Here is a 27,836-nt window from a genome sequence, read left to right on the forward strand (position 1 = left end):
ATCGAGGCTTGATTGGATCCCTTTCCTGGCTGCCATCGTGTTTACTATCCAGCTGTTGCGTTTACGGCGCTACTGCTATAGCGAAGGCTGTATTCGACCAGAATTCTGGCGGAGAGGTTGTAAACACTTTTCGCCGAGGAAATCGACATAAAAGGAACGAAATTGGCTATTAACGACCGTGTCGCCTGTGGCTTCTTGCCGGGATTCGCTCATTTAGGGGGTGGAGGGCGCAATCTTTCGCGAATGAACTTCCTGCTTCATTTTCTGGCCGAGTTCATAAAGAGTTCCTTTTTCCTATGCGGAGCTTTTCCGCTGGGATTTCGATTTCCTGGATCGTTTTTTCTTACATTTTTAAAACTATGTCGAAGTATTTGTTAAACCAACAAAACTGTCCACTATTTTCGAACTATTTCTTGTTTCAATGAGCATGTACTTTCTTTGTTTTTTTGTTTCCTTGGTTCATCTCACGTATCCTACAAACATATTTTTTTTCGTTTTTCGGAGTTAATTTATTTTTATTCCCAGAACCTATACATAGAGAAATATTTATCGAAGAGAAAAGCAAATTGAAAGTTCCCCAGCATAATTGCCCGAGTGGAAATAAAACCTGCTCTAACAGCCTTTTGATGAAAATTCCATGAATTCGATAGTGCGGTATCTATCAGCATTTATGAAGGTTACAAAATACTATGAATTTTACTTAAAACAGTTTTGTTAAAAATATCGAAGATTAGAGAGAGATACGTATTTCGTTTTAAAGGATTCTTGATTACCATAGTCTATCCATCAGCGTCATCAACGCATCGTCTATATCCTTTTTTATCCTTTCATTGTCACCGGTAATTGGTTAATTTTCACGGAATAATACAAATTCTTCGTTGGTGTTCAAATTTTGACTCATAAATGCTTCCAGATTTATCTCCGCATGGGGTCGTAAATAATTTTAAAATATGAAAAAACTAATACATAGAAATATGTATTAGTTGATTAAATAAAAACAAATTTGCCGGCCTCGGTGTCGGCGGGTTAAATTCCTCGTCTGCCAAACAGGAGGTCGCGGTGTCGAGTCCCGCCTGGGATCCCCAATCCAGGGCATGGTTGTTTGTGAACGTTAATATTGTTAGCATGTTAATAACGCCGAATTAAAAGGCTGTAAAGATCTGTTTTCGGTGTTATGGAAATAAAATGAGCTGTGAGTTGTTCTCTAACATTTCATTATTTGTGCAAGGCTTCTGAGTGCTCGCATCACATAGAGTGTTTAAAACATTATTTCAACCACTTTCTGGAGTATTTTCCCTGAAATAACGAGAATTCAATGCCACCATGTTCTTACATTTAATGTTCGGTTGTTGGAAATTTGGGTGTTGACAGTCAGACTACGAAATTCTCAAACGGCTATTTGCGCGAAATTATATTTTCCTTGCGACATCTGGGAAGTTCGCGGCCACGAAAATGGGGTTTTTGGGATTTTTCGAATTCCTTGGCGAAAATAGCAAAGATAAGTCGATTTTGCTGGGGACATAGTTCCCGTTTTAGATAACTTACTGAATCCGTTTTCGGGGCAGAACCCATGCTGTGCCGTTGTAATGGGTTTAGCTTCTTAGCCAGGAAACCCCGAGTGCTTACATTTTTCGTATATGGTGATGTCTCTATCTTCTATCCCTTTCAGACTCGGTGCCCTTGCCTTCTTTCCCAATCCATTCTTCCTCCAAATGTTTTCGTCAAACCTCGTTCATTCCTCGTTGGGCCAAAAAGTCTTCCCCCCCTCTCAACTCCTTATCTTACTCGCGGTTATGACTTTCCCTTATGGTGTGTGTAGCGCCCCGATGGTCTGCGTTCAGCTATCTCTCAGCGGGGGTTTTGCTGGGCGTAAACATTTTCCCCCATCGAGTAGGCTCAGTTTTCTCAGCCGTTCTTTTTGTTCTTTTATTCTTCTGTAAGACTTCTTTAAGGTCTGTTTTGGTAGAATTGGTCGTTCCTGGGTTTGGGACTTTGGGTTTACAAAAATATTCACGACATACCATGAATAACATTCCAAAAAGCTGAAGACCGCAAGTTTCCCCAAATAACTCATAGGCATTTAAGAGGTCTCAAGGTTAGATTTCTAAGTTAAGTCGGGTATGGATTGAAATTCAACGAAGTGCCGGGAAATGATCGCCTCGTTACATTTCTCTAACTTATCAGATTGTTTTTTTAACTTCCCTAAATTTTCATCTACTGCACCATGTAACAATTTTCCTTTATCATAGTTCTCCAGATTTACTTCATTACCTTCCGCTGTGAAGGCTTTTTTTTAGTTCCTGTCCATCACCTACTTTGCTTCGTATGAAACAGTTCTGTTGAGAAGTGTGCATGAAACGTAAGAACCTGAAAGGTATTTCTTAACATTTTGGATGTTAGATATCTAGATGTAGATTTCTTAACATTTTGGCCGTTGGAAAGTTTTCACCGATATGTTTCACTTTGACCCCTTCCTCATGAATGAATAGAATATGTGTTTGCAATGCGGTAGGATATCGCGGGTTTGTCTCTCCAACCGCTCTCTAAACATTTACGTAGGTAATTTGAATCTGTACATGCATGTCTTTTACATTACTGTCATTTACTTGGAATTCATAACGTAGGCACGTGTATAGTTATTAAACTTGAAATATGTATTTAGAAAATCATGATGAAAGAAATGCAGAAATGCTGGTGAAAGAAATGGACGAATAATTTTCTCGGGATGCAAAATATAGGACGGATCAACCTACCGAAAGATATCTACCCAAAATTAAAAATATTAATGCAGTTTCTTCTGAGCAATAATTCTTGGAATTTCTTCCTTCGTGCCCTATAATATCCTACTTGGTAACTCGTGCGAAAATCTTGCACTTTTATGTGCATTTCGTGCAATTTTCTTTTTTTGTTGTCAATTCCCGTTGATAATGAGTCTTGAATATTTTCAACGCGACATTTTTATTTATTTGTGATAAACGTTATCTATTAAGTTTCTTACACACGATGTCTCTTTCAGAGAACGTTAAACATTCTTCGTGCTTCTTGGATATTATTTTAAATATTTTTGCTTGCTTACGTTATCTATTGTTTAGTTATGGTTTTAACGGGGTTTTAAACCTTTTTTTGAAGTTTAGAATTAAAAAAAAGTGTGAAGTCGATATACCTTGAGCGAGTAATCGACATGGAAAAAATCGAAACTTTAAATCAAATTAATGGGTAAATAGTGAAATTTGAGATTGAGATTGCATTTTTCGTCAGAAGCCGGTAATTTTATCGTTTAAAATGATGCCTCATTTAAGACCGTACGTGCAGTATTAATGGAGCATATACGGAATGGCAGAAAAAGACCTTACTGTAATAATTACATGGTGATATTCACTGTTATTCTCCTGGAAGTTCGGAGAAAATAAATCGTGTTTTTTTTCTTTTTTATATCTTACTGTTACTCACTTCAGTTTTTTTTCTGACGCAAATTGATTGACCTTGAAGAGTACGGCGATCAAATCTGGAAAGCATTCTGCTTTGATTTCAAGATAAAAGTAGAAACAGTCTCTTCTTCGATTAAGTATAGATTGCCTATTGACTCTTGTTGAAAGCTGAGACGTTATCTTTATCTTCCAATATCTAGCTGCTCTTCTCTGTTCCCGAGTATGACGGATACATCATCTTACGCTCATATGGTCTTATCTTTGATCACCTTATTCAACCTACCCATTTTTCTCAATGCGTCCAAAAAATTTCCTTTTCCTGTATGGGGCATCAATATTTTTTTCACAATTCACAAGTTATTTACGGTCCAATATTATTATATATACCTCAGCGTATTAAATGTGTGTGTAACTATGTGATGACATGGCTGGATAGGACCTGGGGCCGTAATTATTTTATTTACGAGCCCTAGTATGACATGCCAGTTGACGATAGTGTCGACTAGCTATTTCGAGAGTGTTTCCTCCCCACTAGAATATTTTATCCCTTCATATGCAGAGAAAGGTATGTGGGCTTGAAATCAAAGATAATTCCTGTCATCATAATTTAAGAATTGTTTATGTGGTACACCATTCTGAGGGAAGACATTTTAGAAATCGATAGGTTTAAGGATTTTAGTGATTTAAAATTGAGTACTAAACCATTATAAGTGTATTTATGCTGAAATTTGTTCTAATATTTATAAATGTATAAGTCAACTTTAAATATCCCAACATCTTCCTTGCTCTTCACCGTCCTCTCTCATACGGTATTCGTACTATCGATACCAGTCACTTCGACCATTCCACGTAAGCCTACGGTAGCATAACGTCTTGGTTTGAATGATTATCCTTTAGAGAGAGGAGGACTTCGGTAATTGATTGTGTTCTGGGCTTGCATTCATGATAAATTCTTGTGCTGAAAGCGTGCAGACAAAGTGAGTCCACCAGCTCGCGTCTTCAATGCGGATAGCTTAGTTTGTTCAAGAAAATTCCCTCTCAGTGCCTCTTGGCGTTACTTGGAAGAAATAATGAAATTCTTTCAAATTTCATTCCGTTCGGAACAGTGGCTCTTTTCTGTGTGCCAGCAGAATCTCATTACGCATGTGCTTACGATTTTGATGTCGTGCGAATGAAATTAAAAAGGTAAGCACACTCATTATTATTTCTAACAGCGTGTTTTGTGTGTTCCAAGTTTATTCGCAGATTGCCTTACTGAGTAGTAGCAAGTTTTGCCTTTTGCATGGATGTTGTAGTATAATTATTTTAGTATGCGCTACGTTTTTTGGACCGTGTGGTGTGCATGTGGGAGTCTTATTGTATGCTGAATGCTGGTGATTGGTCATCCCCTGCCAAACACGCTAGAGGTGGCTAGGAGGGTATAATGTAGATGAAATATACTTTGATCTTGATGTTAGTGATCACATCAAAAATTCAAAATTAATGAATGCGAGGCACATCTTTATGAATGGGTATGAGATATATAACTTGGATCACAACCTTTAGATAACATTTTTGCTTCCCTTCGTCATAGAGAGCATGGCGTTAGCGAATATATTTTCATCTCAATCGATGACGGTTCCTTTATCCGGAAGTCATCAATTATATCTTTAGAACATACGGAAGTGTGTCTAGGTGTAATTTTTCTGGCCGATAAATAACTTAACTCTTTGCTCAAATCGAAGCCAGGTTGATTTTGTCCTCGAAAGTGCCCTTCAAAATGCCTCTCATTTCCCATGTTACACGTAAAGTTTACATAGCAATCTTAAACCCACGTCATTGGTGCGTGGTGGTGAAAATATTTTTATCGAGAATTCCCAACGAGGTTTTTGTGGTATTTTCATTTTTTTAAGAGCTTCGAATATTTTCATGTAACTTCACCTTTTAGTGTGTGTCACTGCTGATCGTAATAGAGTTACATTTTCTTATGCTGAAAGTCACGTTCGATCGGCCTTGAGTGGAAGTAAATCTTCAGTCAAATGAATTGAGCGATATTCTGTCTTTTTTATGAAACTACGAACTACATCTACATCTACGTAATACCCTGCGAGCCACCTCTAGGGTGTTTGGCAGGGGGGTATCTATCAACTAGTAGTCATGAAAAAATAATACTGCTATAGGGTGAGTGCTCACTGCTCACCATGGACGCTCTCATCGACATGGTGGAGTCAGAAATGCTCAATTGCAACTGAATACTTTTATCAGTACAACTTTCAATATTTTGCAACTTCATTAAATGCACGGTCGTGTAAAACGGCACCAGGGTTGACAGCCTAAGTGTTCTCAGGTGAGAAACACTTTCCGGGGAGTAAAAGACTATTTTGAGAAAAAATTATTGCAAAGTAACTCCTAGTTCATGCATAACTCACCTGATTGCCACCTCAATGGTGATATGCAGGGGGTCAATTTTCACAAACATTTAGTGTGCAATACGCTGTACATCTACATAATACCCTGCGAGCCACCTCTAGGGTGTTTGGCAGGGGGCTGTATGAGCACTCCAAGGTTCAATCGCATGAAAAGTTAATGATATTATTCGTAATAAATAGAAACATGTTTATACAATCACGACATAAAACTTATTTGTTCCCCTTGTAACCCAACCAATGATGGGTGAGCTGCATACGAAAAGTGCTGATCAAGTTTTTTGCTGGTTGTGAGATCGATCCATCATTATCGTTGGACTTGAATGGGTGTAATTAGCGTCAGTACCCTGATGAAACTCGATGAAATGGATGTTTTCATTGCTTCCTTATTGAAAAGTCTCCTCTCTGTGAAAGTATAATTCCTTCTTTTTCCCATCGATGAAAGTCCTTAATCTCGAGCTTCCTTATAATTAGCTCACCCTGAATATACTATTTTTTCCTTCGAAATATTTATTTGTAATCGATAGCTTCCGTCCATATGAAGTCGCGCGATAAGAAGAATCGCCTGGACTGCTATTCGAAATGAAGACGTGTGACTTTCCAAGTTAATCACCAGACCACTCTATCCTTGAGAAATATTAGTTCCCGTTGCAGCTTCCATTTTTGGTTCAAATAAATTTTTATCTCATTACGATTCACGTGATTTCATTCATCGTTCACGCGGTGGAATTGAAGCATTCGTAGAAGCTGGGTACGGCGGAGAACGAGTCAGTTTTATTCATGCACCTACCTACTTTAAAAGGAGTTCCATGTTCAACATTTATCATTTCCCATCTATATCGGTCTAAATACGTCAGGGAAGATTTTTATAAACCAGTGTCTCCGTTCTAGGCTGCTTTAATTTTTGAGTCATGCGCTGCGGGGACGGATAGCTTGTCACCCTCGCTTGGGTGAGCCGTCTGGCCGGTGATTCATGTGGACACGGTCGCTGTCTTGGAAACATGCAAACAAGTTCCAACTATTGCGTAACTCTCCGCACTCTAGAAAACCCTCTACGCTCTCATTTCTCTAAACGTTTGCATATAAATAGTTTTGCTGCGCAAAAGGACACTGGGCTTTTTTTTCCGATTCGCCAGTTCATGTACTTTGTCACCATGTCCAACCAAACGATGTTTTAGAGAAAAAGGTACTGTCGATCATCTAAGACTTTGACTCCGCAGTCTTTTTTCAGAAAATGTCTCTATTTTACTTTTTTGAAGATCTAGTGAGTTAAGTTTCCGTGCGTGGAATGGTGGAATCTAACATTCAGTCGAAATGTCTTTGGTGTCACTTAATTTTATTTTGAGCTGTAAACATTTGAACACAGTTTTAATTATTTACGGTTTAACATGTTCATTTCTTTACTATTCTGAATATTTTGTATATTATTAGAAGTACGGTGACAAATTCTTGTCGATTGTATTTTTTTAGCTCTTTACCGTGCGATGCACGAGTGCAATCTTCTTCTTCTTCTTCATCCTAGCGTTTGTCCCGCGCTATTGCAGGGTCCGCTTTTCTGCAAAGCCTTCTCCACTTGGCTCGATCCAGGGCGTCTACTGGCGTGGCGTTGATGGTCTTCATGTCCGCCTTAATTTTGTCGAGCCAGCGCATCTTTGGTCGTCCTCGTGGTCGGCGTCCTTCAGTACTCAGCCGCATTGCTGTTTTGGCCACGGAGTTCTCATCACTACGCACCACATGCCCATACCACCGCAGTCGAGCCTCCCGCATCTTGTCTGTGATCGATGCAACTCCCATTCTTTTCCGAATGTCTTCATTCCTGATGTGATCCAGGTGGGAGATGCCTAGGATCCATCGCAGCATCCTCATTTCCATGACATGCATGGCCTGTTCTTGATTTGCTGTGGCTGGCCAACATTCTGTATCGCTGCGTATTTATTCGATGATAGTGTTTCCGCGATTGATCTCTGTGCAAGTGAATTGTAAATGAAACCTTAATTCAGTATCGGCATTTATTATCCCAGGCAGATATATCACCCTCAGCCATTACTCCGAATGATACATCTAAAAGGCTTAAAAACCGAGTTAGAACGAGTGTAAAGAATAGCCGCCAGGTACGTGAAAATTTGTTACGATAGTCTTGTTAGTGTAACTGACCTCTTAGATAAACTCGTGTGGGAATTTCTGTCAGACCGTAGACCGAAAAATATGCTAAACCTATAAGATAAATTCAATGGCAGTGTATTTTCTGAAGAAGTTAGCCATATCTTACGAACGCCAACATGCTACGGTAGATCAAATCATATAAATAAAATAAGAGAGGCTGTAGAACAGACTGATTCTGAATGGATTTTTTTTCCACAGTCAATAAGAGACTGTAACAGTAGCGTTAGAACACAAAAAATAGTTTGAATGACTTGTATTGTAGCCTACTTACTTATGGCATGTTTCTGAATTTTCTTGCTACCTCTAACAGCATGTTTTGGGTGTTCGAGCTTTATTGGCAGAAAACCTTAACGAGTGGTTGGCAAGTTTTCCCTTTGAATGAATGTGGTAGTATAATTTTTTAGTATGCGTATCGTTTTTTGGACCGTGTGGTGTTCATGTGGGAATCCTATTGCATGCTGCTGCTGCTCGCAGGTTATAATGTAGATGTAGATCTACATACTACCCTGCGAGCCACTTGCGAAGTGTTCGGCAGGAGGTGACAAATCAGTAGCATGCAGCGCGCTACATGCGCACTTATTCGTAATCAAAAAAGATGATGGCTAAGATGGCGCGTACTTATTGGTGTAGGTGGAGGTGATGCATCAATCCATGCAACACAGGACGCCAATACAAAAAGAGTCATAAAATCTAGGTGCTCATGTACTGATGATCTGGTAGAGCCTTTCGGGTCTCTATGCTTTATATCTCCCAGTATATAATACCCGTGAAAATTGAAAAGTTAGAAAAATTAGAACGTTTCGTCATTCAATTTATCGTAACGTGTTTTTCTCGAGGGAAAATAACTTCCGGTAGCTTTCACGTCGTGATTGCATCCCCACATTTTGTCTTAAAAGCGCGGCCTTAAAAATACCAGACGGTGAATTTGGCCTCGGCGTTTAAAGTTGTTAAATTAGTGTGATTGGAGAATACTAAAAGTTGGAATAATGAAAATATTTGAATACTTCCTCGAGTCACGCCTTACGTGATCTAATGGTCCATTTAAATGACTTGATGCGCGCAATTTTGATGCAGGCGTAGAAATCGAATATTTATTTATTTTTTTATTTATCTCGATTACCTCATAAAACAGCACAATGAGGCCTTTACATCGGGATTGCAAAAACAGATGTTCACACACACCCGTGTCCCAGAAGGGTTCTTTATTGGATGAAATAATGCGATCTGTAAGTATCTTGGCCATATCATGCAATGGACCCGGATCATCGAGCGTAGGTAATGCCTGGCAAAGGAAACAAGTCTCCTACTGCTATGGTATATTTTAGACCTCCGCAATGGTGAAAAAGGATATTTCCGCTGTTCTCTTTCATGTAGCTAGCTTCTATGAAGACATTGAGGAAATGGCTGTGTTCATTTAATAATGAAGTATAATTAACTGTTACCATTTTCCCCTAATTGATATCTGGCGTAATTGAGAAGTTGATGAGCGTGGTGAAATACCTCAGTCTAACGTTCGCAGTGAGTGCCCGAATATTTTTAGTTTCTCCTCGTGTGGCAATTATAGCGGTGAAATCTCTTCTTCCGCGTGCTCTTCTTTTGTTCTCGGATATCCTACAGTCTTTGAACACGTGTGTTTAAAGTGTAGCGCGGGCATTGGGGGTAATGGGAGAGAGCTGCAAGTGACAGAAGAAAGCGTTTGCTTTTATGTGGTACTTGCTCGCGTGCTCTTTGAGGGTATCTCTGCTTGGGTCAGATGGATTACTAAAACAAGTATTCGTGGGTGTAGCGGTTGCGAGCGTAGTTGCTACAATGATACTCAAAACAATTAAAGCCAATCCATAATTCCCAAATATGCTTCACTCATCTTCAACTAAAGTTGACCTAACTCAAGGTAGCGCTAGGTTTCAAAATTTAACCGTAGTTGTTATCTAATGAGCTCCTTTTTTTGGGATGGGAGTTTTAATATTGGGTAGAATTGAATGTTCGCCTTGAAAGTGAGCTGCTTTTTCAGTTTGAAATCTCCGAATGAAAGTATCCGAACCCTAGCATCGAGGATAATATATTGTTGGAAATACTACAAAAAAATAAGAAAATGGCTTTTCTCGATTCTATAATTATTTCATTCTCAGTTATCATTAGTCCGGTTTATCATTAGCTGTGACTGTAATCGCTTTCCGATAGTAATGTTCTATTTATCATCTCGTCGGGTCTATGTTTGTAATAATCTATTTCAAATCCTCCTTATCGTTTCCTATTTTACCCCATATGATGATTACCATGTCTATTTTTCGTTGCTCCATGGCGTCTTCAAAGTGACTCGTGTTTTTTGCTCACTGAGATTGGGGCCTTAAGATGCACCATAAGAAATCTTTCCGCTATGCTTTATAACGTCACGTTTTTCGCGTTGGCCTAATCAGAGAATGCGACGGGTTTAATGGAGAGGACAAGGCTCCGAGACTCTAAAAAGTCATTGCGGATCCCATTTTTATGGCTGCTGACCGCGGTTGAAATAAAAAATATAATCACTCTTATTGTGACGATAATGAAAACCGTTCAGATTTGATGCGGGGTTCCACTTGTTTCATGCGTTGAGGTCCAAGAAGTGTGACCCAGAAAAACGACCGTTTTCCTCCGTGGCGTAGGTCCGCGTCCAGTGTGCGAGACAAAAAATGGCACGTGCTCTTCGAAAACCACCACGCGGAAGGTCGGGTGACATGTGGGCCTCACTCGCTCCCATTTGGTGGGGAAAGGGCATAAATAGGTTCGTCTCGGAGGAAGGAGAGAGGCTCATGTCACTCAACCAAGTCTATTCCGATCTTCTGCGCGTCCTTTAAGCCACCGCTTGGATTAAGTGAAACGGGTATCCGCCGATTTATTTCTTAGAAGGACGTCTGGAGCTTCATGTTACAATTTCTACGGTATTGATGGATGGCGAGAATGAATATTCACTTTTTATCCATCGATTCATACCGACCTTCTGCTAGAAATGCAGTGATGGATATACTGAATTGATACGCAAAAAATAATATTTAAAAAATCGGCCGTTTACTTATCGATGTTTTGATAACGATTTCTGAGGTAAAGATTTTTGATACTTAGAATGGTGAAATATGTTATGTATGTGCCGTTTATTGGTTGTTGTTGATCATCGCTTGTGTAGTTTGCAGTCCTAAACATGGGATAGTAAAAAATTCCGAATATCGGCAAAGAATTAAGCCGCTTTTTTATTTTTTGGTACTCAACTCGATTCATCAGTCACTGTATTCGCATTTAGTGATGATGGCTGGATAAATATCCAGTTATAAATTTTAAGTTTTAGGCGATGCATTAAAATATCACCATGAAATGAGATGTTGCTCCCTGATGCTTGTAAAGAGTTCCAACCTAGGTCGGTAAATAAAAAAAAATCTTTGGAACATTACAGAGTGAAGTTAATTCCAAATTTCGCTATGCAGTTCCATGAATTGAAGCATGGGAATACGTAAGTTATACATCACAAGGTTATTTGTAATGGGCGATTTTTCTATGCATTGTTCCGCGTCATTTGCGTGCACAATAAATACGTGAGCATTATCCTGGAAAATAATAAAAAGTGAATATAGTACCTATGTATCAGATTTACCTGGCTCTCACTAGGCATGCAACACAAAATGTGCGCCAAAAGGTAATGGGTTTCCTCAAAACTAATTCAATTCTACAAGTAAATAATTGGACGGAGATCTTTATATCCGCTTTGAGTTTTAGGCGTATTATCCCGCAATATTCATTGGATAAGCGGCAGGTAATTAGCAACGGTACGTGTGCGATATCTAAAAATTTTACTCTAGAGTTATTTCTCTCGTAATATATGCAGAAATAATTGAATTCCGAACCTATTTTCAAGTTATTCACCTTACTTTTACCCCTAATCCACTTCACCGTTACGAGTTTGATCTCTTGAAATGGTATAGACATCGAAATAGATGAAACCAAGTTAGAACTTGCTTAAAAGATAAAGGCTAAGTTTTAAACGTTTGAACTATGGAGGTGTTCCCCAATGTAGTCGCTGCATATGACTACTGAGGTTGATTATATTTTCGTACCGAATACCAACCTATCATCTTGATCTTTTCATCACGTGCTACCTCTGCAGAGACTCTGCCGAACAAGTATCCCGAACCCCGCACTGGCAGCCTACGTATTCCGCACGAGACGTTCCACGAGAGAAATAATGCTTTTTGCTCCATATCATGTATTTTCCTTTCCCTCAAGGACTTTTTTTGCAAAATGATTTGATGCTTGCCCGGCGAATTAAGTGGGTAAACTGTTCTCGGGATTCCCACCGGGTTAATTCTTTCGTAACGGGCAACGTTTCAAGCTACGTTTCGGCGCTCATCATCAGGGCTGAATGATGAGCGCCGAGACGGAGCTTGAAACGTTGGCCGTAAAGAAAGAATTAACCCGGTGGGAATCCCGAGAACAGTTTACCCAAATGTTTTGAAGCATATCATAAAATGCGAATTGTAGGAAATTTTACTTCTTAAATTACTTATATTTCACGATCTTGCCATATTCAACGGAATTGATACATGATGAATATTAATTTTATCCCCAGTGCCCTCCGCCTTCTCCAAGTGTAGTTGACGAATTTAGGATGAAACTTCTCGTTAATGCACCGCCCTATAACCTGACGAATATAGGATTATAACCTCGTGGAATACCCTAGAGATATCTTGTTAGCGTAGTCCAGAGTATATGATAATTTATAAAGCATATCGATCAGCAATTACAAGCAGTACCTATGAGTGGTTTTTAGGCATTTACTATTTTTGTAGTACCTACTTCGACCTACTAAATAGATGCGACCATAGAGCATAAGGTGGTACTTCATTAATTTATTATATCTTTAATTGGAAATCGGATTTCTAATTAGATGCAAGAGTGACACAGCACGTGTAGTGCTTGATTTTAAAATACCATTCGTGCGTCTGACTCTTCCGTGACGTCATTTGACACGAGCGGGTTTTTACCTGGGCTGGGATCATATCTCATTACCGGTCTTCTCGTTTTAAAGCGCCCACTCGTGCGGAAAAGAGTTAAAACATAGAGAGGGAGAGGTAAATGCGACGGGTGGAAGACATACTAACACGAGGAAGATGAGGAAGCACTTAAAAGCAGTTATAATGAAAATATCCCTTATTAACAATGTTCAAGGATAAAATTCACTAAGAAAACTGTCAGTTCGGCCGGAATTCAAACCCTGATTTCCTCAGATTGCTTGTCATGCAGGCTGTCATTGGTGTGCATCAAGGTACCTTCCTCAAACATGAATTTCTGAAGAGTAGTAAGGGGACTATAACAGCAAGAAAAACGGTTGTCCATTGCTAGTTAGTTGTGCAACTGGTAGCATACCTGACCGGCAATTAAATGATCCGGTTTCAAATCCTGGCTAAGTCAAATGGTTTTATTCATGGTGCATTAAATCTATTAGTTAATATCATAGAACATGTACGCGTGACTGCGTACAAAGTTACTTATTAATTGGAGAAGTTCAAGTATACCATCAGTGATTATTAAAAATAAACGGATAATGTGTTGATCCAATAATAGATAGCCACAACATATTCCACTATTTGTGAAAAAAGTTTTATATTGCATAAATTATTAATTCATTTACATTGACGACGTTTGGTTGCATTGACTCTCAATTTACTATGGCGTGACTTAGCATTGATACATCTCGCCATGTTTACCTCGTTACAGCTTCTTAACCTCTGATAATAAATAAGATAGGGTGTGTCTGATGTACTAAGATATAAATTCGCCTCCTCCTTGAGGTGGCTAGGTTACAAGATCCAACACACAGAAGGTTTCTCGTTTACCCGGATCACGGACATTGTATTCACCTGAACTGCCGGGAAAACAATTTCTGATGAATACATGGTGGTGATTTAATACAGTAAAAAAACCTTTGCATGCCATGGGTTTCTGTGGTGGACTGTGGTGCAATAGGATTGTCAACTTTTATACTGAATTCCGAAAAATATCCTTATAATAATTGTGGAACCTAATTAGCGCGTAAGGTTTACGAGTTTTTTGTGGAACCAAGATAGAGTGAAATAACATTCACATTGCATATTTATAATTACCGGAACCATGGTCGGTGCCAATAAAGTTTTGAAATATTCATTGAATAAAATATTGAGTGTAGAACGTATCAATAATTTTTATTTATTTAATTGTCGTGGTATAAATGCAGCTCCAAAATATGTAGTTCATAAATTCCCAGATTCACCTGCACCATTCTGAAGTGAAATTTTCCTATCTGATATGCCTGTGATTCATAACAAGAATCTGCTTTATTGTGAACATTTGAAGGTGGCAGCTTAAGTTTTAAACGAGAAATAAGGCGAGAAAAGACAAAATCATGGAAGTAAATTTTAATACTCAGGAGCATGTTAATGAGGGTTCACCCCCTGCCAAACACCTTTTTAGGTGGCTTGCAGAGTCATTTGTAGATGTGTATGTAGAAAATATCTCGGACCGTTATATGTATAGGGAGTGATGCGTTTACTTAAACAGGAGCGAGTCAGGTTCGCGGCCGTGAATCACGTTCGCGGAGGAGCATCGCGCGGCAAATCATAACACACTCTTGAGAGTGAGATTGAGGCGATGAAAGAGTCGATGGCTCACTGAACACCGCCGGTTCAATAAACGTCAATCACAATCGGAAAGCGAAACGTTTCGCAATGCCCCGCCGTTAATGTAGGTAGGAAACGACCCCACCCTCTCTCCCTACCTCGACCGTCAGCAAGAGACTCCTCACGACCGTCCCGGGCTATTTCGGAAACTCCACCGCTTATGCGAGAGTCTTGCTTACAACAATGAGAGATACGCATCTGGTGAGTTCATTGCGTCCGCAACTCTTCCTTCCTCCTCCCCTCCCCCGTCACAAGGGCAACCCTTGGCATTGTGTCCGAGCCAGCGGGTGACGAGAAGCGTGGAGACGCTAAGTGGGTGTTTTTGGCTTTTGGCTCTCCGTAAGAGGATCAGGAAAGTCCAAAATTCCTGCAGTATTCGCGCGATCGCCTGCTTGTGTACAACTAGGAGCCTCTTCCGATCGCTCGTCCCCCTGGGCCTCTTTTACTGACCTATCTACGCCAGTTCTCATCTTCGTGTCGTGTGGAAATACAGTTGAATCTCCATGGTCCGGTTCTGTTTTATCCCGAATCTGCGTGTGCCTTGCGTTCAGTTTGTCCGAGTGTGTCGAGTTTATTCTGCCGTTTGCGAGGAAAAGACTGGATAGTTGGCATAAAATCAGGTAAGTTAGCATACCTAGAGATTTTTGAGGTAGTGTGCTTGTTGAAAGCATCGTTTATATTTATGGGTATCTTTTAGTGAAAGCCTGAAAGAACTTTTTTAGTATCCTCTTGTGTATTCGATTCAGTCTTATGGTCATTTTGCCTCATTAATAGTACATGATATTTTCGTAGGGTATTATTTAGTGAATTCCGGGAAACACTTTTGAAGTGTCTGTTTGCTTCCCTTACATGTCTGGAAGCTCTAAAGCATTTTGTTAAAGCATCAAAGTTAAATGAAATCAGTATTTCAAATTTTCTTATTCGAATTTAAATTTTATGGCCCTGTTCTGTTTCATTTTCGATGGAGTTTTATCTAATGCATAGTATGGAGCTCTCAGTAACCTGCGTGCGATACAATTTTTAAGCGAGACTCGTGAAGGTTAGAGTTAATGACTGACGTCAGGTTGTTAATTTAAACCCATGATCAGTGAGAAACAAGTGACGTGTGGCGAAAATTATGTACCTTTGTTTTACTTGTAATTCCTTCCAGTATATTATTAGTCAAACAAATTTGATACAACGCTTGAATTTAGAATGTGACCTGGAAGTTCTTTTTGTTCGGTGTCCTTCCTATCTTATTCGGGGAAAGGTATCATATGTGGTCATTATCTGTCACGATACAATGTTAGTAAATGTTTCTAAAGCATCTCCTGAATTCATCATTAACTTTTTTCATGAAAATACTGGACAGGCGCTGTGTATTAGAAATAGTTTCGGGTAATAAATTTTACTCAAACGATGGGCGGTCGACGATGTAATCCTCCGTTAATATCGAATCCCTTGTTCTCAGTTTATTCTAGTTTAGCATCCTTGTGATATGAGGTATTTGAGCGAGATTTTGTCACAAGTTATTAAAACTATGACTATTTGTTGCAAATATACAAGATGCATGCATACGATGTACATTGTATTCCTCTCTGATTGCACATAAATACTTATCCACGGTCATTCAATACATCTACATTATCCGACGCGAGCCACCGTAAGGTGCATTTATGGGATTGAAAGATCAAATGCATGTAATTGTCAGATGCGCTCTTCGTGGTTATAAAAATAAATAAATGATAGTGAGACGTATAAGTCTGTAGGTGGTGTAAACTCGCGGCGAGCATGAATCGCTCCATGCTACGCGAGACCAAAGTACAAATGCAAAATATGACTAGTTCATAATATTCTCTCTTTTGATTCTGACGTATTAAAAAACGCTTGTTTCACAATCGCGATCATTCGTCGGTGAAGATGTTCATTTCCTTATAGGAGCTTGATAGCGGTGCGCCATTCATTTAGCCATCAGGGGGCAGTGACCGTCGTGAGAGGATGTATGCGAACAATAAGCGGATATGCGCCACCTATCCATTTTGAGTGATAGTAATACGGTAGAAATTGGAAATGTGTCAATGATCCGCATTCCTGGGTTGGGTCGTCGACACCTCTTTGGCCAATTCGCGTCTTTTGCATAGTTCGTGGGAATGGACGGGATTTCGTTTCCTTTAGCGTTTCCCCCGAATTGGCTCATTAGAGTTTGGCCTCGTGAAATCTATATCTACGTAATACCCTGCGAGCCACCTTTGGGGTGCTTGGCAAGAGCTAGGGTTGTTTCCCCTCTTGGGCGCCTTTATTTACTGTACTTGCTTAGCATACTATCAAGTGAGGACTTTTTCTCAGGTGATGTGACAAATATCATACGCATTCCGTCGTTTTACGGCATTCCCCGTCCCCGTGTGATCCATTTCTATGGTATTTGGCGGAGGTTGCCATCACTATAGAAGTACGTCGCGAAGATATATCAGTCGATCGGGAGAAATGCGTCCTCTCCAGGCTCGATTTTTTAAAATTTACTGTATTTTTTAAATTTACAAAAGGCATTTATGAGGCATCAACACCTTGTGGGTATAAATTATTCTGTATTTGATATACTCCTTAGCGTGGAAGTGATACACATTTTTGTTTGTGGTAAAAGCAAGGTTTTGATGAAAAGAAGAAAAGTGGGAAAAAGATTAATAATGCTATTTGTACTAAAATTTATTGAAAGTTATGATCAAGGCATACAATCATTGAACTCCAGGGAAAATTTCATGAAATAATGCAATAGGAATTATCCTATTTTACTTATTTCTTACATTGACCTTAAAGTTCATAAGCCATTTTTGTGTCTATATGGTCATTCAGTGCTCCTTCAAACTGTATTAGGTTGAAATAATTTGTTCTTATAATGGAATTTCCAATGGGGACATTAAGAGAGAGTGGAAAATGGGATTTGCGATTGAGACCTTTTCTAGGAGTTACCTTATTTCTTCCTCTGCCTGCATTCAAGATAACGCGAAATCCATCTGTCAGGCGGTGTGGCATGTGATGTTACCACGTGCAATTTCTTCGTCTCGACTGGTTCTGTTGCGTATATTTTTTATTTCGTGGTCCTTTGTTGAGATCAAGGCTCCTTGATACGGTTTTAATTCGTAAAATAGGGTGGCTATTTGGGACGGCAAATTACTTCAGACCGTTGCAAAAAAATACTCCTCTTTTCGAGTGTGTTAGTATTTTTTTCGTGACCAGAGATTATGTTCGAGCCTGCTGGCCTTTACCTTCGGCAAAGCCCGCTAATCTGATGGTACTTATTTATGTGCATTTTTTTGATAGGATCAGTCGTTGCCCATTATGCTTTAACCAGCCAGAAAAAGAAAGCGCTATTATAATTCGGTCAGCCTGCCAATTCTTTTTCGCACTCGTTCCCGAGTTTCGCAACCGGTAACTCCTTTAAAAGGCGCACAAGGTCCACGAAAACTTTGGAGTGGCCCTTAGAGAGGCGGACGAATAGTCAATACGACAAAGAAAAAAAATTGTTTTCACATTGTTACCAACTCTGGTAATGTGCCTCCCCCCTCGTTCGGATCTTATCCATAGCTACTAAGCGGACTTATTTTTCGACAAATGCAGGCTAATGCCAGCATAAATTTCTCTTGGCCATAAATGTCGTTCTTCATTGTTAAGGATCATTTAATCAAGGTGATGAGCGGTTAAATTGAAGAACACAAAGGTTCAGTCGATTGTATTGCAAGGCAACTGGTCACTTTTGATATAACTAAGATTGTATCAGCGATAATGATGGCCAAAAATTCCGCCTCCTCTCAACGTGAAATTAGTCAACAGCAGTTATTGAAGGTATTTACCGTGATTTTCGTTTTGCTTCCAGGCCTAAACCTCAGGCGAAGGACTGAGTGAGGAGTGTTTATGGGTAGTGTAAATGTGATGTTATCCCAGATAGTTGTCCACTTATTGTGGGTCGATATTAGGTTAGACTTATAGAGTATGTCAATTTAGCTCGCGGAAAATCGTATGTTTAATAAAATTAAATATAAGTAATAGTAAAGTACAGCTTGCTAATTTCAGTCTACTATTGAGATGGTATGTCATGAAGGGCTGGATTCTCCTGCTTACACACTTGCAATCAATGTAAAAAAAAATAATATCATAATCACTTGATGTCAATGATGCTGCTGGTCCATTAAAAACCTCTTCTCCTATTCTGATTAAGTTTTCCATGCAACTGACATTATAATGTGGATTTTTCAGTGTAAGCTCTCTAGATAATGAAGAGTTTGATGAGGATTAATTTTTGGAATAACCGGCTCTACTATACTATCTATAAATTTATCACTTTATCTCCAGTTGAGTGTATGCTCCTGCTACCTCTTGCGGTAGTCGCTCCGTATTGCACGCACTTGTTTCACTGTCGGCCAGACACAATTTTCTTCCTCAATAGGGTATTCCTTCGTCTCTCACTATACAATACGATTATCAATCCTGGTTTTCCACATATTAATCTGAATGAACCGCGCCATCAGGAAACCTGTAATTAATTAGTATTTAGTGCTCATTGTTCGAGGGAATATATTATTCTTACCGTGTTACTCTTTTTCTGGGAAAAATCATTAAATTAATTCATTTCTATCGGGAAGATGTTTTGCTTGGAATGAAAATTCGAAATGCGTCAGCATTAACTGGAAGCAATCGGGTAACTTTCGCTCTCACTGAATGCATTTGCATTCTCTTTCCCTCGTCTCTATATTCCCATAGATCCGCATACAATTAGTCTTAGAAGACAATAGAATACATTGGTGGAAGAACTTGCTATTTCCTGGGAAATATTCTAGAAGCTATTGAACGAGGGTCGTTCAATAAGTCTTTAGAAAAAGGTAGAAAAACAAATTGTGTTGGGCCAATTTTTTTATATTTTTCAACTTTTGTGCCCTTTCAGCTCTATAAATTTTTATCAGCATTTTTCAATTATTTGATTCTAAGAGAGCAAGCAATCTCTTAAAATTTCTAAGGACTCATTGAACGACCCTCGTACTTCGAAACCATGTACAGGTAAAGATAGTTACTATTATTCCTACGCTGCGATAACAGTTTCTTCCTCTATGTTGCTGGGTAATGTTCTTTCGTAATTTTATTTTAGGAGCTAATTTTTCATGAGCAGAGAAGCTCATCTGAACTTTTAAGTGGGTAGAATTCTGCAAATTTGACTAATGCTGCGATTGCCACGAAATGATTTGTATACAGATGTGTAAGGAAAACCTGGATTGTTATCTATAGTCAGTTAGCAATGGAAATATGAACATAAGTAATGCATTTTCGTCTATGGACACCCTTATTATGAAGACATATTCTCGATAATGGGAGTTAATATAAAGGCCGTTCTTATATATTCATTTGTATTTCTCACTTACACCCTAACTGCTCTTAGTTTTCTTATCCAATATCTATGAGCAATAAAGTTTTTTGTGAAGTAGGTTTTTATTCAACCTAATGAAGGTTGGGCAAGTCATTAGGTGAGTATACAGGGTAGTACGTCCAATACACGTGATCAGTTGTCATTTCCATGCATCCGTAAAGAATATGAAATCCGAGAAAATGAGGGGATTCCAATGCTCTAATTTCAAGCTCGCCCGCCATGCCACTCCTCAGTGGGAATCATTTCTTCTCGCCGATTAAGTCTGATACGATTCAGTCTTGTTTTCTTTTCTTAACCGGTTCCATTACAACTTTTACTCTCGATTCCATGATCCCTGCGGAAGGCATTAAAAAGCGACCCTCTCGCCGGCGCGAAATCCCGGAAAAAAGTGAGGGTGTGACACTTGTCTCGTTTATATCCCCGGCTGACCCTCGTGTCATGTGTCGCGATATGAGGCGTGTGCCGGGCGCGTCCGAGATTCCTCGTTCCGTAATGGGATCTGGCCGCGAAGGAGATGAGAAACCTCTGCAAAGCACCCGGTCGGCGGGAGGGAAGGTGAGGTTCGCGTGTGCCCGCGAGACTCGCGGCGGGCGGGTAGTCGTCCCCACAAGTCACGTGGTTTGGGGAGGCTTCAGCGGCCAGTGGCGCGGGCGTTGGGTTGAGGAGTTTGGTCGGTGAAACGGGTGGGAGAGATGGGGCAGTGCTGCTGGTGGAGAGGGATTACCGGATTGCCTTCACCTCGAAACGAGCGGTGGAAGGCACACAACACATGTGGGCCCCGTTTTCTTTATTCGCTCTGCCACCATCAATAACTCTCACGCAACAATCCCCTCCTCTCTTCATCTTCCCCTCCCTCCTGGTCGCCTTCGTTTCCTCTCCTCTGTTGGACAGCGGCGTTAAAACTCGTTTTTCGACAATAGAAGTTCAGGCTGCATGATGACGCACATCAGCCTATAAAGTTTCGAAGCGTCTTTAAATAAAATCATTTCAGTCCCTTGATTGTTTTATGGCTTCGATTTCTTGCTGCTCGGTTATAATTCTCTACCTGCTGTGGCCGTATCTACGTAGATATTACTCTCACATAAACTGGTGGTGGATTTCAGGTTCTCTTTCAATTCGGAGTGGTGAAAAAACTCTGTATCGGAGCACCTATGCTTCGGTTTTTGTTTGCTGGATGAAACCTATCTTTAACGACGGGAAATATTAGGCATATTAAGAGATGCCCGCCATCGTAAGAACATCTGTCGAGATAATTTTATCTAATGGCGAACAAATGCAGTTTAGTGCAACACAAGTAGGGTTTCAATGAATTTTTTCAGGGTTTCAACTGGAGGCTGATACATAATGGGAATTCATAGTAAGATAAGCAGTAATGATACTTAGCACTTTTCCATGTGAATGTTTATTTCCAAGGAGTCAACATGTTTCACTGCAGCATCATCAGGACTAACGTTGACGTTTTACATGCCAGAATAAATAGTCACGTAAGGAGGGTGGGAGTGGGAGGTGAATTTCAACCCATAGTCTCCATCCACCCCCATCGTCCTTACTTAGCAATTTATTCCGGCATGTTTAACTTCTATGCTGGTCCTGATGATGCTGTAGTGCAGTGCTACGTGTTGACTCCTTTGAGATAAAGATATACGTGGAAAAGTGCAAAGTATCATTACTGCATATCTTACTATGGATTTCCACAATGTATCAGTCTCCACTATTCATCGAAACCCATCTTTAGTTGCACTCAACTGCATACCTTCGTCATTAGGTAAAATGTCTTGACCGACGTTCTTGCGAAGACGGGCATATCTTAAAATGTCAAATATTTCCTACCTAAACCATGTGTTATTATGAAAAATCATTTGAATGTATTTTTAATAACCACATACATATAAGCCCTCTTTTCCAGATTTGAATACCTCGCTGTGTTAAAGTTATGCCTCTTCCTGCTCTTGCCCCGATCAATGTCCTTCGTTTTTCTTGTTGCTACCTCGATAACCTGGACGATGTTATTCCTTAAATCACGTTCTCCCACACCCTTCTCTAACCCTTCAAGTGTTTCAACTTACAATTTTGTCTGTAAATGCGTCTATCTTTTCATAACCTTGCGTTGTCTTCTTTTCTTCATGCTCTATTTTTGTCACCATGATACAAACCGCTGTCCCCAATGTCCTCTATTCTGTAGAAATGCTTCTCCTTACCTTTCTAGTTTCAAAGCCATGCGGCCATCAAAATGTCTCAGAAACATGAATGTAGCCTCGTTTGTTCTCTTCTCTGGCTCATATTTATCTTTCAATACTCTTCTTTTGCGTTAAATAAAAATAATGTTTGGTAGTAATTGGAGAAAACTTGCTTCCCGTCAAATAATATTCAAAATATCAGTTTTAGCATTGTATGTTTAAAAAATTTGAAGAAATAATGTCCTTGATAACTAATATTTACATCTGGATGTGTGAGACACCTTAATGTGATGGAGATTGTATTGTACAGTGATACATTTTGACGTAATTTTCCTCTTACGAGTAAATGGGAGATTCTCTAATGAGTTAGTGGAGATAACTAGACAGATGGTTCTCGCTCGCTATCGCCGTAACCATCGCGACGACGCAGTTGCCCATCACTTGCGACCGATGTAGTAATCGAGTCCAAAACTGATGCTATTGCTTGCGGGCGTTAAACTCAATGCCATGTAACCGCATCTCCCAGTTCTGTCATTTATTGGCCATTTGTGGACCAAGCAGTTATTGCAGCATCTCTCTCCTTCCCTTCTCATCAATCGTTTCATCCGGCTATGAGGCCGTTCTTCCTTTTTTTGTTTTGCGAGTCTCCATGGTATGAGTGAATTCCAAGTCACTGAAAGGTGATTCTAAAATGCCGTTGCATTTGGGAGACGCCATATTTAGTGATATTGATCCTAATTTGTATAAACGTAATACTTCAGGTACGATTACATCTATTATATTTCCTACTACTGGTATAATCATAGTTTCAGTATCATGTTTCGTCTCAATGTGTCACATGGATTTTACGCCGTTTTAGGGAGTATTCCATTTAAGAAAACAATAAGAATGCAGGTGCCGGGACCATTTGACCTGTATTAGATGAAGCTAGACGGACTTGCAGGCATTGGTGCCTCCAATATTTTTGCCGTTCCTTTCTGTTTTATTTTCTATATGTTTAATATGATTGATGTGCTGCTCTGCGCTGGCAATCATTAGGGGTTAGTGCATTTCCTGTAGCAGAGAATCTTGTGGCATTACAACTGTTCAGCATAATTGTTTCAAAGAATTTTTGCAGCGCCCTTTATTATCCACTCTAGTGTGTCTCAGGTTTAACTCGGGGAACATCGCGTGATGCTTGTGTATTATCTGCAGTAATCCCTCTCTCTATCCTTCGGCTGTCTTCCAATAATGTAATTTTAATTCCAACGTATGGAATGGAGTTATGGGTGCCGAGATCATAATGGGGTGTACTTTAACAAATTTGTGTGATAGACTTTTTCCGTTTTATGTTCTTCGAGAAGAAATGTGAAGAGCAGTTTGTAATGACCCAAGTTTCTTCCACCCCAGAGAATGCCATTCTCAATATAATGTTAAGAAATTCGAATCTGGTTTACGGTTGTATGATGAAGCGTTTTCGCTTTATATACCATCGGTTAAGAACGTAGTTGGAATCCTGACTCATCGACTGGATGAATTGGACTGATTTATTTTACAGATTTTTATATATCGTGGCATTGAGCTTTTTTCACGGTGGGAAAGTTTTGCGACTTGGTGCTGGAGCCCAAAAGTGGAAGATATATGTCGGTACAAATTAAAGTTTAATGCTGAAATACTGCTTTGCCATGAAGCATCAATATTTGTATTTATAATTTGTGCATGTGAAGCGCGTGGGACTTCGTCGTTACTTTAACTTTTGCTTCGTATGCATGGTGAAAATTCAGCGGCTGTGACAGATCCGTGGACTTTCATTGAAGGGTGTAATGTGCAGTTGGATTTATTCTGGGGAACCAGTGACAGAAAATATCTCGCTGTTCACGGTTGTTTCATACGCCGTCGAGTCATTCATACCTGTCATTAATTTCTTGGGTATCATGTTAGAGTCTATGCATAAACTAGTGCTGTCATGCCAATGCCGAAACGGATCGCTTCCATGGAAATGCATTACATAAGCATCGATTTGGAGCGTAGAATTTCTCTCCTTCACCTAGTTACTTTTTTCGCATTCCAAATCATATCAGATCAAACCACAGCTTCCAATACAAAGGTCGGAGTCGGGGGTTGAGAGTAGAGGCCGTCTAGTACCACTCGGAGGCCCCTACGGCGTTTTCAATTTGCTAATTCAGAGTGGGAAGATGTACGTTGCCACGTGCACCTGGCTGTAAAATCTCATGACTTGAAGTTACCCTGAAGCTTCATATTGCATTGATCCGGATTCGGCCTCGGTAGCTTTTCGACCAGGGTCGCTCCATTATAACTGTTATTACCCAGCCCATCTACATTGTACCATCGAATCTGTTATGAGGTCAGGGGTGTGTGTTATCTACAGTATTCCTCACGTTATTTACTGCATTATTAGTGTACGAACTAAAGCATTTACAAGTGAAGGTACATGGAAGATCCGTGAACTACTACGTGTGCAAAATTAGAATTTGCATAAACGTTCCGCCCGTGTGCAAAAAATTTATCGAGTAATGAAGGATTGTGCTTTAGTTCTAGCTGAATGGGAGGTTCTTTGCAAAAATTCATAATTTTCATAATGCCTTCCATGTAGAACAGCTGCAATCAAAATCTATCTAAATCTATTTAATATCAATGTGAAATATGGAAGCTGCATGCGATTTCATTTTTCCTGTTTGCAAGGATCATAAATCATGGGTTCATTACATTTTAAATGTATCTTTAACGTTTACTGCTGTCATATTTTTTCCTATTGATCACATAAGAATATAAAAATATTTTTTATGAATGTTTGCGTATTTGTTATCTAATTACAAAACGCTTTTGCTTTCGTATGTATGGCTTTTTCAGAGAATCCTTGTTTGTGCCAAGGGGATTGCATAGAGGTAACCCAATTCAACGAAGAAGGCTGATTTCTGTTGCCACTTCGGTCGCATTTCAATCGGTTTTCAAAATTGTCCGCGGCGCGGTGATGACTGCAATGCGATCCACTTTTTTCAATATTTCGCAGTATGGTGTTTGCAATTGAGAGGAATAGCATCGAAAAGCTATGCATTTGATGAATCACTTCATCATCTATGTACATTTCGGTTAATACCCCTAATTATATCTAATTTCCCCGTGAAACTCGGGTCACTTTGTCCGTCAGCGACGCGAGTGGCGACTTTTGTAAACCCATTTAAATGCGCGATGGGAGACCGACTGGGGAATCTTTTTTTTTGTAAAGTTTGTGGCATGTGGAATTGATTGGAAAACTGCATTTAATGCTTAGAACCATGCGAAGGATCAGCTGTCATGCGGGTTTCCTGAGGTGTATGGGAAATGTTCATAGTTGTAATTCAAATGAATTTTTACGTTCTGTCAGAGAACATTTTATGCTGTTTGATTCGCCTATTTGTATTATTACAGTAGGAAATCTTCTCTCATTATAACATTACCACTGAACTTCAAAGGGCTGAGGAAAAACGACCTCCCCCCCACTCGCCTTCCTGATTGCCTCGTCAGCCAATTGATGAATCACTTCATCATCTATGTACATTTCGGTTAATACCCCTAATTATATCTAATTTCCCCGTGAAACTCGGGTCACTTTGTCCGTCAGCGACGCGAGTGGCGACTTTTGTAAACCCATTTAAATGCGCGATGGGAGACCGACTGGGGAATCTTTTTTTTGTAAAGTTTGTGGCATGTGGAATAGACCTGGTGGGTGTCATTACGAAGTATAGTTTTGAGAAAAATAATCATGGAACGCGGCGCAATGTTGGCGTTGCTAGTTTGCAAATGCGCCATTCTGGGGCAATCTAGAATCTACAGGAAGGATTTTTACTTCGAATTATCGCTCTATGCTCAGCCTTTGCACGTGAAGCTGATGCAGGAGAAGCGACATTGGTGCTATCTTTTTATCTCCTTCATCGATCATTCACTATTATTTCGGCACCCTTTTTGTGGTTGTTTCGTATAAAGTAATGTTTGAATGCATTGGAAAAAGTTTTTACCGCTCTCGTCCAATTTTAGACCATAATTTAAAAAATATTTTTTTCCTGAGAATGTTCTTGGATGATTGGATTGTGCTTGCGTTTTTAGATCCAATCATTTACGAGTTCGGGATTGAGGGATTTTCACGATTATTACTCTATGTTGAAAATTGTTCCATCTCTTAGATGTCCTCTAATATCACGTCTCCAACTTTAAACTAAAGTTCGGAAGAAGCGGGTCTTCGCAAATTGGTCTTAGTCGAAAGGTGATTGTTGTGACGTCAGTGCTCTCTTCTCTTTGACGGAGGAGGGTGAGTAGGACTACAATGATCAGAAATTAGTAGCATTGGAAGAGTTGACCTGAAAAAAATGAAGTCTTCAAGACCTGGTGGGTGATAAACAACAATGAACGGATAGCGTAGGAAACGAGGTGTACCTGAGAAAGGAAACTGCGGATCATCAAACCCTTGGGAAGGCCTTGTGCATAAGGCGCAGTAATCACATGATAAATGTAATATGAAGTAAAAATTGAAGGAATAGCCTCCCGTGTAAGACAGACTTGGGGCAGATAAAGGACATCAGGAAACAACAGCAACATTAGGAATAAGAACATCAGGAAACTGAAATAATTATAATGGAAATGAGAAGACGTTTAGGGTTGTAACATATCAGTCATATTATTTCTGTGCCTTGTATCACTAGGGACTAAAAGCCTAAGTCTTACAATTAGTCGTAGCAATCAAGAGAGATATGACGTCAAGGAATAAGGAAATGTTTATCGGGAGCAGGTAAATTTTTGTATTGTTAAGATGAAATATGAAATAAAACTGACTATATTTCTACGAATTACATCAATATTGGACACTCATTTTCAGTTTTTAGGAAATATAATTGGGCGATTAATTTTTGTCATTAACTCCTATTTGCGGAAAGGATAGTTGTTCGATGGGGGCCCTTGCAGCCAGAGTCCCGCTAACTCGTGGGATTGATTTTTAAGTGTCGTTAGCGCGGAGCCAAACAGTCGGGAGGAATGGGAACTGTGATGAGAAACGACCCGTGATCGCTCGTTTCGATTGGCTCGTCATCGATTGCTGGAGGTCGACCGCGTTTGATGAGTGAGCAGTGCATGGCGAAAGAGCCCCTCTATAGAGCGATCGTTCTGCTTCATTCGCTCTGCTCCCAAATGTGTGAAAACCCCTCGGAGGACGATGAAGGGGTGGGATGCAGTCTGAGGGCGGAGTGGAGAGCACGGTCGAATGTGGATCTCTCGGCTCAACTTGTTGCACAATCCTTCCACTGACTGTAAGTTTTCCTAACCTTAACCGCGTTGCGTACAAGTCATCCCGGGCGCCGGAAGTCTCTGGCTTTTAGGGGGGGGGGGGCGGGAGAGAAAAACGTCTTTTGTGTCACGTGTTCCCACTATCCCTTATAATGGCTCGGAGGGTACTCCGCGTCGATATGCGCTGTGTCTTTTGCTCTTTTAAGAATAGTCTAGGGCAGGATTTTCGAATCGCTTTGTATCTTCTGTCCCAATTGAATATCGCGTTTGCTCAAAATATTTTCTCATCTAAAAATTTCCAGTTGTAAGTTGTAAAAATGCTATTTTGCCGAATGATA

General features: G+C 39.9%; 1 protein-coding gene across 4 annotated transcripts in view; it reads left to right on the forward strand.

Moving 5' to 3' along the window:
* The window catches only part of LOC124163974, a 98,362-nt gene that overhangs the window by 54,338 nt on the left and 16,188 nt on the right, over nucleotides 1-27,836 (forward strand). The window contains exon 1 of one of the 4 annotated variants that reach the window (XM_046541128.1): nucleotides 14,966-15,296. The exons of the other annotated variants lie outside the window; for them this stretch is intronic. The gene's annotated coding sequence lies outside the window, so the exon portion shown is untranslated. Of the gene's footprint in view, nucleotides 1-14,965; nucleotides 15,297-27,836 lie in introns of those variants that run through there. 4 annotated transcript variants of the gene reach the window in all.

This window comes from Ischnura elegans, chromosome 1 (genome assembly GCF_921293095.1).
Source record: "Ischnura elegans chromosome 1, ioIscEleg1.1, whole genome shotgun sequence".
Taxonomy (NCBI): domain Eukaryota; kingdom Metazoa; phylum Arthropoda; class Insecta; order Odonata; family Coenagrionidae; genus Ischnura; species Ischnura elegans.